Raw genomic sequence first — 14,526 nt, 5'->3', positions numbered from 1 at the left:
GTTGAGCAGCAGATCGGATTCAAATCCAGTGACAATCCGACACATAAGATGGCATCGAGAGTTAATTAAGGTTTTTTTTTTCATGTTAAAGGAGCTAAATCGCTAATATTTGGGACCTACACATTGACACAAATGGGTCGCAACGTATATAATAATGTAATATGAATGTAAATAAACTGATTTACATTCAATCGTTTCCGTTTTTACTCTAATTTCAAAGCAGTTATGTTGCGAAATACTCCAGAAGTCTCAATCCAATGGCAATCTCTAGCGTCTGGTTATTCCAGTCTACACCGATAGTATTTATTGCGCATGTTCTCCAGATAAGAATATGGGGTCACCGTTTGACATGACTTGTGGAATATGTCTAACCTCGTTCTTCGAGTCGCTTGTTACAAATTGCACTGAAACGCATTATGGTACACGATTCGTGTACCAATCGTAAATTAATGTTTATTTTGTCTTAAATATTGGATATCAGAAGCCCACCTTTTCTGGTAAGATCACAACACCAATGTTGATTAAAATTGACAAATAATTCGTGTTTTCATTGTCGAAGGCTTTGGATGATATTGAGTTAGAGAATAGCTACTTTAATAAATGTCTAATTAATAGTGTATATAACATTCCGGGCCTAAAGAAAGACCTGCAATAGGCGGATTTAGCTTTTGCATAATGTATGTTTAATAGATCATTAGGCAATGACACATTTGCCGTTCAATATATTACATGCGACATTGTCATTAGACGTACTTGACTATCATTAAGGGTATTAGACCTTTATACATTTTGCATTTTACATTAATCAAAGGACAATACATTTTAACAGAAAATTTACTATTGGCAGTCATACCCTTAAATAATATATATATTTATTCGAAATAATTAAATTGATCCTGATTCTGAAATGTTCGCTGATGTTTGAGAATAGATTCGCACAGTATCGCTACGCATACAAATTACACTCCTAACATCTAACCACAGCAAATTACATACAAATGTTCTTGAGAACTAAGACATAAATACTTGGTCATCACTTTCATCTATTAAATAAGCATTCTAACAGTGCGCCAAAGGCTAAGAAAAACATCAACTATATTTAATTATAGCCACCATAGAAGTTCTTCTTTTCTATCCATATTTTAATGCAAAGATGATGCATTAGTCATTAGGGAATTAAACTCATTTCCTTACTTCCATGTAACGACTGATGCATTGAGCCTAGTTATGGGTCCACAAATCAAACCATAACTGGGTTGGCAATACCATGGGTCCACAAATCAAACCATAACTGGGTTGGCAATACCAGTATATACAGACTTATAGATACATGGTGTCTGGATGTAAATTGTTTAAAAATAACTGTCAAAATTTGCCACACATCTTCAACAGAGCTGAAATAAATTAGACAGTGCATTTTTATAGGCCCATATTTTAGAGACTATAGTTTTCAGCTCATTTTTTTCTTCAAGTTTTGTTTAAAGCATTTGGGCCATGAGAGTACGCGCCTTTTCGTTCCAGAGTTACCCCCAAACCGCTTTTCTAAAAGTTTTGTTAAGGTAATAGAGCTCAGTTTTTAACGGACTTTCATCAAAATCGGTGCCATGGAATTTCAGAGCTCCGCGAAATTTCGTTCGAAAATAACCCTTTCCCTCCCCTTGTTAACGCGATAGGGGCTACATTTTTAACGGATGGTGTTAAACATTCGGACCATGAGAAAATCACACCCTATATATATTTTTTCTGCGCAACATGTCCTTTCGTTCCAGTCCGCCCCCCCCCCTTCCTTTGCCGAAAACCTTGTTAACGCGATAGAGGCTACAGTTTTTAACAGATTTTTCACAAACTTGGGGGGGGGGGGGTGGATGGCCGAATGGTTAGCACGTGCGTGCTGTATCATAAAGCCTGTCATTGAGTCAACTGGCGTGGTTTCGAATCCCCGGTTGTACGTGACAAGGAGTAGGGTCGCCTGTCCAACCTCGTGGATTTTCTCCGGGTCCTCCGGTTTCCTCCCACTGCTAAAGACCCCTACGCGCAAGAGAATTATTGAAATAAAATTAAACCACATGTTAGTCCCGAAATGACCTGGTTTGTGTCGAGTGGACGTTAAACTCCATTTCTCTCTCTCTCTCACACAAACTTGGTGTGGCGTATAGAGAGGACAAACTCCATCGATAATCAGCGTTTCGTGACATTCTGTTCCAGAAATATCCCCGCCCCCTTTCCCGAATACCTTGTTAAAGCGATGGACTATGCAGCTTTTAATAAATTCTGTTTTTCAAATTTGGCGTGAAGCATCGGGGTGGTTAGAGGACTAACACTTTCAATATTTTGTGTTCTGGAGCTGAGGGTATTTTAGATTATATATAAACAGATTGTTTTGTAATAGTAGAATAGTGTAGACGTCATGTCTTGTCTAAAAACGCTTGATAACAAATAATGGAGAATCGTACACAGCGATCGTTTTCATTGTCAACTCATAATCAGGCATGCAAAGCGTGCCGCCATTTTTGTTGCCATAAAAGACAAACAGAACAGTCTCGTGTCCATTTCAACCTTTCTGCTCAACGAAGCAGTATGTTAGATATCAAGGCACTTTTTATAAATGGTCAGACATAACATCATATCTTATTACACAGTTTTAAGTTGACCACGTATAAAACGTAGTCACGGTAAGCCATTTGTTGTCTCTTTATGTATTTACTGTAATCAAATATAAACCGCGGAAACATAATTTCAGGTGATATTCATGGTTTTCTATTTTGTTATCAGTATTGAGATGCATGCAAGTTACTATTTGTCAATCATATCCAAAAGTAAACGGTAAATGACAATACAACTGTACGCCATTATACATTTATGAAGAAATTGCTCATTTCCCAAGTTTATCAGTAATAATATGTGTTTAAATTTATTTTATTGCATTGACATTTCACTGTACAATACAAAAGGATAAAACAAAAAAAGTTCTAACGACTTATAAACTTAATATAAAATATTAATTGAGGAGAATATTTCAAATCATAGATACGAAGTTATATTCCTTTCATTGAAATAATCATTAATATAGTGCATTATAAAGTCCATGCATATAGATAGAATATTTCAACAAATAATACATATAAAATTGCGGAATATGAACTAAACATATTTACATGTACAAAATAAAACAAAACATACACATAAAGAGTGCACGGGAACTACTATATACATATGTAATATTATAAATTGTAGTTAGGTAAATCGTTTAGTTGATGTTATGTAAATATGAACTTGAGAAAATAAGTATTCTTTTCTTCGGATAGATCCACGTCACCCCATAGTAACACGTTAGTGATTTTGAAATCAGTAAGGGAGTTTAATAGTGTAGTCCTGTTAACTTGCACTTAAAGAAGTAGTGTTCAGCATTTTCGTCGTGACAGCCACATTCACATTTTGGACTCTGGATTAATCTTACCTTAATAGATCATGATTTAACACACTGCACCCATGACGCAATCTAGTGTGAATGATATTTTCAAAGAGATTTCCAAAAATATGATAGTTAGGAGATAAATCATTATTTTTGTATTTCTTTTTAAGTACTGATCTAAAAAATTTTAATCATTGACCTTTCTTAAGGTTGTGTCCAATGAATTCCAATCAGCTATAGAAGAAGGAAAAAATGATTTTTTGTACTGAGAGGTCCTACAAAATGGAATAGTGATGTCTTGATTATTTCTTAAATTATGATTGTGTCTTGTTATATTAAACTTGGTCAGTATGTCAACTAAATATGACGACGACCTATTGTTTAAAATGTCACGATACAGCGATTTCATATATAATATAAATCATTCTTCCACCACTCTAAAAAAAATGGGCCTATTATAATGTCGCACTTGTCCACCCGATGGTACCTTCAAATTTCCTATAGCCAAGCAAGCACTGCGAAGTAACTTATGTGAAATCACCATAATATATGTATTTCCGGTGTTGTCTTGTAAAAATTCAAATCCCTCAGAACGTACGAATGGTAATTAGTATGTACAGAATTCACCAAAATCGAGACTAACGTAACGTTAGCCATTCTTTGTTGATGTTTTCGGAAAAGAGGGCATAAATCCGTAACGGAGGTTCGATGCACATCAAAAAAACAATCACCCGAGGTCTTATAATCCTTGACATATATTTTAAGTTTCATCTAAATCGGACTGAAGTTGTGAAGTTTAGAGGGTTCACAAAATTTGTACATATTTCACATTTTTGATGCGCACCAAAATCGACCTCATCTGAGATCTTTGGATCTTCAACACAACTTTGGTACATGTTTCACATGCTTTATCTCTATTTCTGTAAACGAAAGGGGTCATTTTAATGGGAAGTTATGGTACAATTTTTACGAAAATCGAACTTATCCACGAATGTTTTGCAATGAACGTATGTTTAAATTCGAATAAAAATGAAATCAAATGGGGTTTAACATCTTACTGGGCTAATGAAGACGGCCAAGCTATTTACGCGATTTCGCACAATCAGGGGAGATAATCCAGTAAGCCATGGTCCCATCTGAACATTTCTAAATCATGGTCCCATCTGAACATTTCTAAATATCTCACAAAAGTCATAGATCTAAAATCTGAATTAAAACAAAACAAAAATAAACGTATCATTTATTCCGAGGCCTGCACAAACCAAGGATTATTTGTTGGCCATTTTCCATAACAGACAAAGAATTGTTCCTATCGTTTCGTCGCCTAAATGTGGTGATCTGACCGACAAACCACCTGGCTTACTTGCCCTATTTTCAAATACGCCAGCTGGGCCCACTGACCTAAATATTTCTCATTATCTGCTTCAATATTTCCTGCTGGGTTTGTAGTGCCTTATTGGCTAGTGGGCTTGTCCACCAACTTTTGTTCGGTTGTTACCGTCGTCACGTGACACTCTTCGTTTGCATATCGAAGTCATTGCTACACAAACCAGCGGCTGCCAGACAGGATACGCCCACATTTTTCAGGAGATGGATAGAGAACAAGCTAAACAAAAAGAGATTTTTCGTAACATCAAGAGCCATAATTCAGGAATGTACGATCAGATATGTGCGAATATTGACAGGAACCAAGATCTTTGGGTTATAAACATGCATTTCAAGTTTCATTAAAATCGGATCAAAATTGTGACCTCTAGAGGATCCACAACCTTGATATACCAGATGTTTACACTATTTGCGTAGACGGGCGGCCATTTTGTCTTGCAGTTTTGGTCCGATTTTCATGAAATTCGAACTCTACCAACAATACGTTGTAACGGTGACAAATTCGAACGGTTTTTTGAATTAGATAATAATTGTGAACTCTTGAGGGACAACAAGCTAAAAACACGATTTTTCGTACAATCAGGGTACATAATTCAGGAAGTTACGATCTGATATGCGCGAATATCGAAAGCAACCAAGATCTTTGGGTTATAAACATGCATTTCAAGCTTCATCAACATCGGATCAAAATTGTGACCTCTAGAGGGTCCACAACCTTGATATACCAGATGTTTACACTATTTGGGTACCGGGGGGAGGGGCATTTTGTCTGGCAGTTTTGGTCTGATTTTCATGAAATTCGAACTCAACCAACAATACGGTGTAACGGTGCCATATTCGAACGTTTTTGTTAATCAGATAATAAGTGTGACCTCTTGAGGGACCACAATCTAAAAACGCGATTTTTCGTACTATCTGGGGCCATAATCCATGAAGTTACGGTCCTATACATGCCAATATCGAACGGAACCGAGATCTTGGGGAGATAAACCTATATTTCAAGTTTCGTTGAATCGGATAAAAATTGTGACCTGTAGAGAGTCCACAAACAATTGTGGACGGACGGACGGACGTCCGGACGGAAAGGGGCGACGACAATATATGAAAATGTGGACGTATAAAAATGTCTTGTACTAAACATAAGGACAAGCGAGATATGGCTAAGCGCAAATGTTAAATGTAGTAAGTAAAATGTTAGTGGGGAATTTACTTGTGCAAAAGGTAAACACACATGTAAACAACTAGAAATGGTTTCTTCAGTCTTGCCTCCAGCCACAGTAGTTGACTGTACTAAAGACTTCATTTGCGCAAGTTTTCTTAATTTCCAATTAATCTGTCCACAAAGCGCACTGCACATAGCTTAACATAATATACCAATTTCAATTGAAAAAAAAGACCATACCGTATCGCATACTTATGTGATTTGATCAAATCCAACGGATTCGGGATATTTCTTTCCCTATCCTAGTCTCGGTCACCTAGAACCTCCTAATCTTCAACATACGGAGGGTCTGGGACCGTTGTCAATATCTGACGTAAAGTTCATTGCCCATGCGTAACCGGGAGTTTGATTTTTAATGTGGTTGATTATCCAGTATCTTTGACCAAGTCAAGTAAGAGTTGCACCCCTTCCCATAATAAATCCCACAATTCTTGCATTAATATAAACAAACATGAATCGTGACGACGAATTAGGATTAATTTAAAAAGCATAGATATGGCCCATGAAGAGAGAAAATTTACAATAAAAAAATTAACTGGCATGCAATCAAATGGATTTTTTGAAATGACATTCTTAAATTAATTTCATGGACGTAAACATCTTGTTTTAAGAGGAGTTACCTCCCTTAGACGTTGTTTATGATAATGTAAAACACCGGATAATCTAGCCAATGACCTATTATTCTCAAATATTTATCACACAAGAATAAAATAGATCCTAATTGTGAAATGTTCACTGAAGTTGGAGGATATATTCGTACAGTATAGCTAGGCATAAAAATTCGACCCCCTAACATCTAACCACAGCAGAATACATACAAATGTTCTTGAGAATTAAGACATAATAAATACTTGGTCATCACTTTCATCTTTTAAAATACCCATTATACAATTTAATCATAGCCACCACGTCCTTCTTTTCTATCCATATTTTAATGCAAACATGATGCATTAGTCATTATGAAATTAAACTCATTTCCTTACTTCCATGTAACGACCGATGCATTGTGCCCGGTTATGGGTCCACAAATCAAACCATAACTGGGTTGGCAAAACTGGAATATACAGACCTATAGATACGTGGTATAGGTGTAAACTCTGATGGTGATCACCAATAAAGTTGAAATTACTTTCCACGCCCTCAATACCTCATCCTTACACCAGCAAATTTGACAGAAAACAACGACAATGATCATCAGAAAGCTAAGCTTGCATAGATTTTGATGTTACACATGTAAAGTGTAGGTATCATTTTCAGTTTACATGTAGAAATAAATTATTATCAATTAATATCAAACTACTAAATATCGAAAGAATGTTATATATTTGATATAATTAGTATAATATCATGTATTTGATACCATTATCTGATACCATGTAAAATGTTATTTATTTAATATCATATACTGGCATAAGATTTCCAGTAGTATTTATTGGTTTTGTTTTTTTTATCTGATATCAATTGCTAAACAGATGCTATACATTGGATAATTATAATATTATATTGATTAGATATGATTTACAAATATAATTTACTCAATAATAATGTCGTTAAATATCTTTGCCACAATTTCATAATTTTTCAGATTTAACGAATGCGGTATAGTTATTGGTATTTTTAAATTATTAAAATGTCGTTTATTAGCTTTCATCAATAAGTTATCAATTGACATATTATTGGTTATAGATTTTACTAACGAGGTGGATCTACCATATTATATACAGTTGACCAACACCATTCATCACTGTAAACCTGGAAATATTAATGGTAATATATCCCCCGATCTAAATCTAATATTATTTTTGAACTAAAACTCATTTATTGTCCATATATATATATATATGTATATATACATATATTTGATTAAATTGATATACATGGAAATTCGAATTACCCATTTTACTTACCGTATTTCTTTTGATCAACATTGAAATAATTTATTTTTCTTTGCTCTTTTTTATTTATTTAGTTATTTGGTGTGTCATAAGTTATGATTAATTGTTTATATTACATACTAAATTTCTTTTGTTGGATATTTAATTATTTTACTTTACTTGTATTCATATACTTTATTGTTTTATGTATCATTGCCGAAACGTTGCCCCTATTAAACTCAATACTTGTATTCCATAACATTTTATGTTTTATTTAATGTGACTAATTACTAAAATGGGTGGTTTATAGGGTAAGCTTTAGATCATAAGATCTGGTGTGGTTTCGATCACAAGCTTGTACCTGACAAAGCGTATCGTCGTTTGTCCAACCTCGTGGGTTTTCCCCAGTTCCTCCAGTTTCCTCCACTGCTAAAGCCTAAATCGTGCATTACCATCTCTGTGATGAGCGGACGTTACCCCCTCGCCTTTCTCAGATATATTATTATTATTATTATTATTATTGTGTGTTTCACTGTCGTAGTAAATACACTGTTTACCCGATAATATGATTATAATCTCTCTCTCAGAATTTTTGAACATGGAAATCCGGGAACCAATGAAAATATTGGACAGTTTACCAATAGTTAAAGATAACAATTCTTAAACTAATATTTATTATTTTACCTGTATACGGGTGTTTGATTGTCCAGGACCTTAATCAAAAGTTTTGAAAAGTCACAATGCAAATAGGAGACATATATGGTCAAAAGCGCCAGGCAACGTTGGAAAAGGAATTTAAACAAAACTATACAACACAGACATTCATTTCCTTGTAAGCCCAACAGAAACAGCATTAACCCAGTCAATCAGTATCACCTCCATGACTGTCCAGCTATCAGAATTCAATAAAACAAAAGTAGGCCAACAACCAAACTTATTCGCAATAAGCGAACTTCCAAACTGAGATTTGATGTTCTAAAGTGTGCCCATTTTTGTTCATTACACATGCCGCTACGCCAAGCTAACTGTAGTATATCAGGAACTGAAACTACATGGAAACAAGAAATCCAAAATATACGTTCATGTAATCTCATACCCGACGAACGCTGTACCAAGCCCGATATTAATATTTCAATATCGTAACTCGCACCAGTAATGATCAAACGTCTTTCAACGTAACAATATCAATGGAGTTTGGGATATATGACTATATGTATAAAAGAAAAGAAATACAAATCACCAAAGGAATAAAACAAAAGAACACAACGCAAACCAGAAAAAAAACAAAAACTATTTCCCCATTCTATTTTTTTTTTTTTTTTTTTTTTTAAACATTCAAACAATTTGCTGAATTCCCTCAATTGCTTGAACTTTCAGTATTAATTTGCACCGAGCTGTTGGCTGTTGGTCCTATCATTGTTCTACTTTTAAATGTCCTATCATACTTAACAGGCAAGTCACAGGAGAATTTTGTGACCTTTGGAAGTCCGCCAAGTCTTATATCCTCTGTCTTCATTAGCCCGTTTGGTGCAGAAAAGTAGCACGTTAAAATTTTGAATTATCTTCTGGCACTTCTGACAGTTATTCTTTTTGGATGTGCCATATAAGGCATTTGTGTGAAATGCAATATATACGGTCATCCCATTCCTAATTTGCTTTAAATTTTGGGAATAGCTCCGGATGCCCTTGTAAATCCTGAACACCAAGCTTTTTCCCGATGATCCAACAATTTATTTATGGGATATTTGAGACATGAAATGTACCAAGAAACAGGCCTACAATGACATTAATATTAATGGATTATTAATAACTGTACAGAATTGGTCGAACGTATTCTGCAGTTATCAACATTACGTACTTTGAATACATTACAAACAACCAATTCCCGAAGTTAGCAACCATATCATCAGTTTAGTGATTATTATGCTCAATAACGTGTTGGTTCCTATGATTTTCATATCTATTTTGCGAAACGTTTTACACATCATACACATCAGCTACACCAATTTATGTATCATTGTGTTTTGAATTACAAATATGGAGAAAACAACTTTACAAGGTGCAATAGCAGATTCACTGGTGAACTGAGGATGTAACTGACCACGTCTTATAATCTAAACTCTGTGTCAAACTCATGGATTAATAAGACAAGTAGAGGGTTCTCTAGTGGGGTAAATAAGGGGAAGTCCTTAATGCACCCACCCCTCCTTTGGGTCAGAGACATCCCGCCCCCAAAACGACTGGCTTTTAATTAATGAATGATGTTTTTGGGTATTTAATGCCCCATTCTTCTACTTTAGTACCAGCTGGTCATTTAAAAAGATTGTGACCCCATCGAAAGACTAATATACGCCACTGGGGTTGTCGCTGTCCCGGAATGTTTCCCATAAACATGAGTTCACTCTTAACATTTAACCTCAGTCTTATTTATTGCCAAATTAGATGTAATGGTTGCTGGAAAATGGATATTTTTTTTAACTATAAATCTGCTACACATGAATTGACCATTTGTCAGTAAAAGTAAATGTAAAGAGCAAAGCGTTTATATTATTTATTGTAATTTGTGGGTTGGATTCATAATTATGACAATATTAATAAATCAAAACAAACCAACGATAAGCTGAAGTTATTTTTCTTTTTAGTAGAATACACATTAAATACACGGATAGCCACCAATATGAAAATTCGCCAAAAACAACCTCCAAAAAACTCAAAACCAACAAGCTGAAAAAAAGTGCCAATAAGCAAAAGAAAAAAAAAGAGAGGCAACTATAGCATTTTAGACCACGGACAATCATAAGCAGTCTTTAAAAAATGCATATGTGTATCAAAAATATTCACTAAAAGTATGAGTATAACAGAATAAAAGAAGAAAAGATAATAAATACAAAATATATACGCCGAGTTTCACCAAAGACGCCGATTTCTTAAGCCTCGACCAATCAAACTGCTGACCATCGAACTCAGTCAAGGTAATCAAACTTAGTCAAGGTATTGATGTAATGATATACGCCGAGATTCACCATTCATACTCAATTAGAGTCAAAGTTATCGAGCTCCAAAGTCTCGACCAATCAAATTGATCATCATCGAACTAAGTCAAGGCATCGTTGTACTGAAAGTATACCCTGAGTTTGATGTAATGAAACTATACATTAAGTTTCACCGCTCTCACTCAATGGAATCAAAGTTATCATGTCCCAAAAAATCGACGCAGAAATCGTTCATTATTGAACTTGGTCAAGGTACTGATGTAAAGAAACTGTAGGAAATGTGCATCACCGAACTTAGTCAAGATATTGATGTAATGATATAAGCCAAGGTTCACCATTCTCACTCAATTAGAATCAAAGTTGTCGAGCTCCAAAATCTCGACTAATTAAATTGATTGTCACTCTGCGTAACCTGAGCCGAAATTAGTCATGGTATTGATGTAATGCAACTATACACCAAGTTTCATCACTCTGACTTAATTAGAACCAAAGTTATCGTGTCCCAAAGCATCGACCAATCAAGTTGTGTATTGAAATAAGGTTGACCTATGTGTTAGTCCCGAAATGACCTAGTTTGTGTCGAGTGAACGTTAAACCCCATTTTTCTCTCTCTCTCACTCACATTCGAAACCGTCAAGGCATTCAACTAATAAACACCCACGGAAAGTTTTAAAATTCTAGCTCAATTAGAAGCAAAGTTATTGTGCCCCAAAAGGTGTGAAGGAATCACAAACGGGCGCACAGACAGACGAACAGGCGGATGGACAGACGGACGGACGGATGGACGAACCCATTTTGATAATCCCCTGCTTTCTTCGAAAGGCGGGGACAATAAAGAAATACCATATATTTGTCTCAAAGTGACTGTTAGGGTGGGACCACAAACCTCGTTCCATTCCCTTCCTTCATGCCAAGACCCCCCCCCCCTCTCACATTGTACTTGTAAGCTTTGAAATAAAAGTAACTGTTCGCATAGAACACCAAACCCCGTTTCATTCCTTTTCGTTGGTTTTCAATTTATGGTATTAGTTCTTAATTAGGACAGCGTAGCCCATTTTGTAGGGATTTCTCCTATCCTTAAGTTGCTCTATTGTGATATCCATTCGATTCTTTATTATGGCCAGTATCCAGACAATCTACACTGTGAATAGACAACTATGAAATAGTGTGCCCTATCCCTGGACATGGCATCCGACTTGCTAATTTCTTAATTAAACGTAAAACAATTTGCAGTTCAGATTGGGCATAGCTGAAACTAACCTAAAGGGTAGACGAGTAAAATATTAACAAAACTCCTGTTACTGGAGTTGTCCATTAAGTTCTTCCAATTTAAGGTGGAGTGGCAACAGGTTTCCCCTAGATGAATGTAGGGCCAGATGAAATATTGCCAGATAAATCATACAGGGGAAAAACCTACCACATTCGCTTCTTAAAACCAACTGAAAACTATAGCCTAAAAGGATTAATAAAGATATAGATTAATGGCTTGGTATGTTTATCCAATAACGAAATCTAAACAATAAATTTTACATAATATATGTCTCATATATCATTATAAACTGAGACGCGACGAACACGTACCACTGATTTGACCGAAAGCAATGACAGCTGAAAGGTGATTTTTGGCATTATTGTAGGCTGACCATTTACCGTCAGAAAAACAGAACAAACCATAACAGTGAAACGTAGACACATGGAGGATATGAGCCTCTAAATGGTTGCTTGTGGGATCTTTTCCACTCTTGTTGTTCTAATGACAATCTTGGTATTATCGTTGCATCTTCCACAGAACTGAACGAGTTGTAATACCCCAATGTCTGCATCATAAAATCGTGATTTTCAACATGCCTATTATGTCGAATTCAAATGTTTGTGTTCAAGAAAATTGATCTGCGGTGCGTTTATGCGTTCGTGAAAAGATCATTCTCGCAGGTCCTCTTCGTGATCTGATGTTGTTACATTTGGAATTAAAGTGTAGCTCTCAAACAAGATTTATAAGCACTTTTTTATAAATTGGTTTCTGTGATATGAAAGTACTGAAGCACGTATTGTTTAGATGTTGCCCTTCCAAAATATAACACTAACTAGCAGGTCCAGTGTTTGATCCCGGTGTTGGCCTAGAAAATTCCTTGTAATTTTGCAGAATGGTTTCCTTTGTCAGAGATGCAAGGCGGAGGGTCTGCCAAGGAACAGTGTCTAGTCATTGGGGTGGTACGATAAACCGGATTCTCGTAAAAAAAATACCATTGGCATTTGGAATTTGAAGGAGAATAAAAAGAAACGGACAAGATTTACCTCATAACATACTGCATTATGTCAGTCGGTGCAGAACAGTAGGGCGTTTGAGTATTACGGGCTCAACAAATCTAATCTTAATTATGACCTGATTATTTTGTAAACAAATATGATAGCTTGGCTTGGTCATTTGAAAGTGAATATTTTGTCAAAACTTTAACACATTTTGTGATGTACATAGTAAGTGAAGCTGATATCAAAAAAAATGTAAAACAAACTCGAAAAGGATAACTATGAAATTGTCAACACAGGTCCAGTTTGTCACCATGAAAGTGGAGTCAGTAATTGAGTAACATGCCAAAGTGATTTTTAAAGTTACATGTGCATGTGTAAATATACTTTACAAAATGACGTTATATATTGGGGTACAAATTTTTTGCAATAGTAAATTTTCTTTGATGTTTCTAGTGATTTAATTAATTTAATATCTGGTCAAAACTTTAACACATTTTGTGATGTACATAGTAAGTGAAGCTGATATCAAAAACTTGTGTAAAGATAACTATGAAATTGTCAACACAGATCCAGTTTGTCACCATGAAAGTGGAGTCAGTAACTGAGTAACATGCCAAAGTGATTTTTACAAAATGACGTTATATATTGGGGTAAAAAAATTTGGCAATGGTAAATTTTCTTTGATGTTTCTAGTGATTTAATGTCTATATGAAAATGTAAGCACTTTTGCAACTGTCCTCTTTGTTTAAACAAACCTAAATTAAAAACAACAACCCATCCAAATCAACAATGTATTAATTCTCTGGATTAACTGCAGACATGATATTGTGAATAATACCTAAAATATGATAAAAAAAATACTTTTAAACAATAAACTGTATTCCAAAATTTATATTAAAAGGGTAAAATTTTATGTTTTAAGCACACTGTTTAAACATACATTATGCAAGAGCTAAATCTGCCTATTGCAGGTCTTTCTTAAGGCCTGAAATACATATAAACTATTAATTAGACTTTTATTAACATGACAAGACCATAATCAACTCTGGATGCCATGGGATATCTCCGATATTAAGTAGATTGGAACGGTTCAGTCATATTTTGATTTAATCTAAAATGGTGACGGTGCGGTGGTTGCAATAAATGCACACATCTTGTCAAACCTTCAAAAGCTAATATGTTCGTTCGCAATGGAGCAATTTGAATGAAATTTTCAATAAATTAATTTTGAATTATCTATTTTCGAACTATTACAGTAAGAATGGCCAGCTCTTTATCTAAATCTTACATAATGTATCTTTAAATAATACACGTTTACAATGTAATCACTAATATTGCAAGAACACATTCCAAGTATATGTAGAAAGAAATTATAAAGCCACATTCAAT

The 14,526-nt window shown here is 35.0% G+C and overlaps 2 long non-coding RNA genes across 3 annotated transcripts in view; one reads left to right on the top strand and one right to left on the bottom strand.

Moving 5' to 3' along the window:
- LOC126830054 (uncharacterized) overlaps nt 1-14,526 on the bottom strand; it is a 203,973-nt gene that overhangs the window by 130,455 nt on the left and 58,992 nt on the right. The gene's annotated exons all lie outside the window — the stretch shown is intronic.
- The window catches only part of LOC126830055 (uncharacterized), a 90,724-nt gene that overhangs the window by 34,013 nt on the left and 42,185 nt on the right, over nt 1-14,526 (top strand). Inside the window, exon 3 of one of the 2 annotated variants that reach the window (XR_008789089.1) lies at nt 10,537-11,804. The exons of the other annotated variant lie outside the window; for it this stretch is intronic. This is a non-coding gene — a long non-coding RNA (uncharacterized LOC126830055). Of the gene's footprint in view, nt 1-10,536; nt 11,805-14,526 lie in introns of those variants that run through there. 2 annotated transcript variants of the gene reach the window in all.

Source organism: Patella vulgata, chromosome 8 (assembly GCF_932274485.2).
Source record: "Patella vulgata chromosome 8, xgPatVulg1.2, whole genome shotgun sequence".
Taxonomy (NCBI): Eukaryota; Metazoa; Mollusca; class Gastropoda; family Patellidae; genus Patella; species Patella vulgata.
This window is presented reverse-complemented; position numbering and strand designations above follow the sequence as displayed.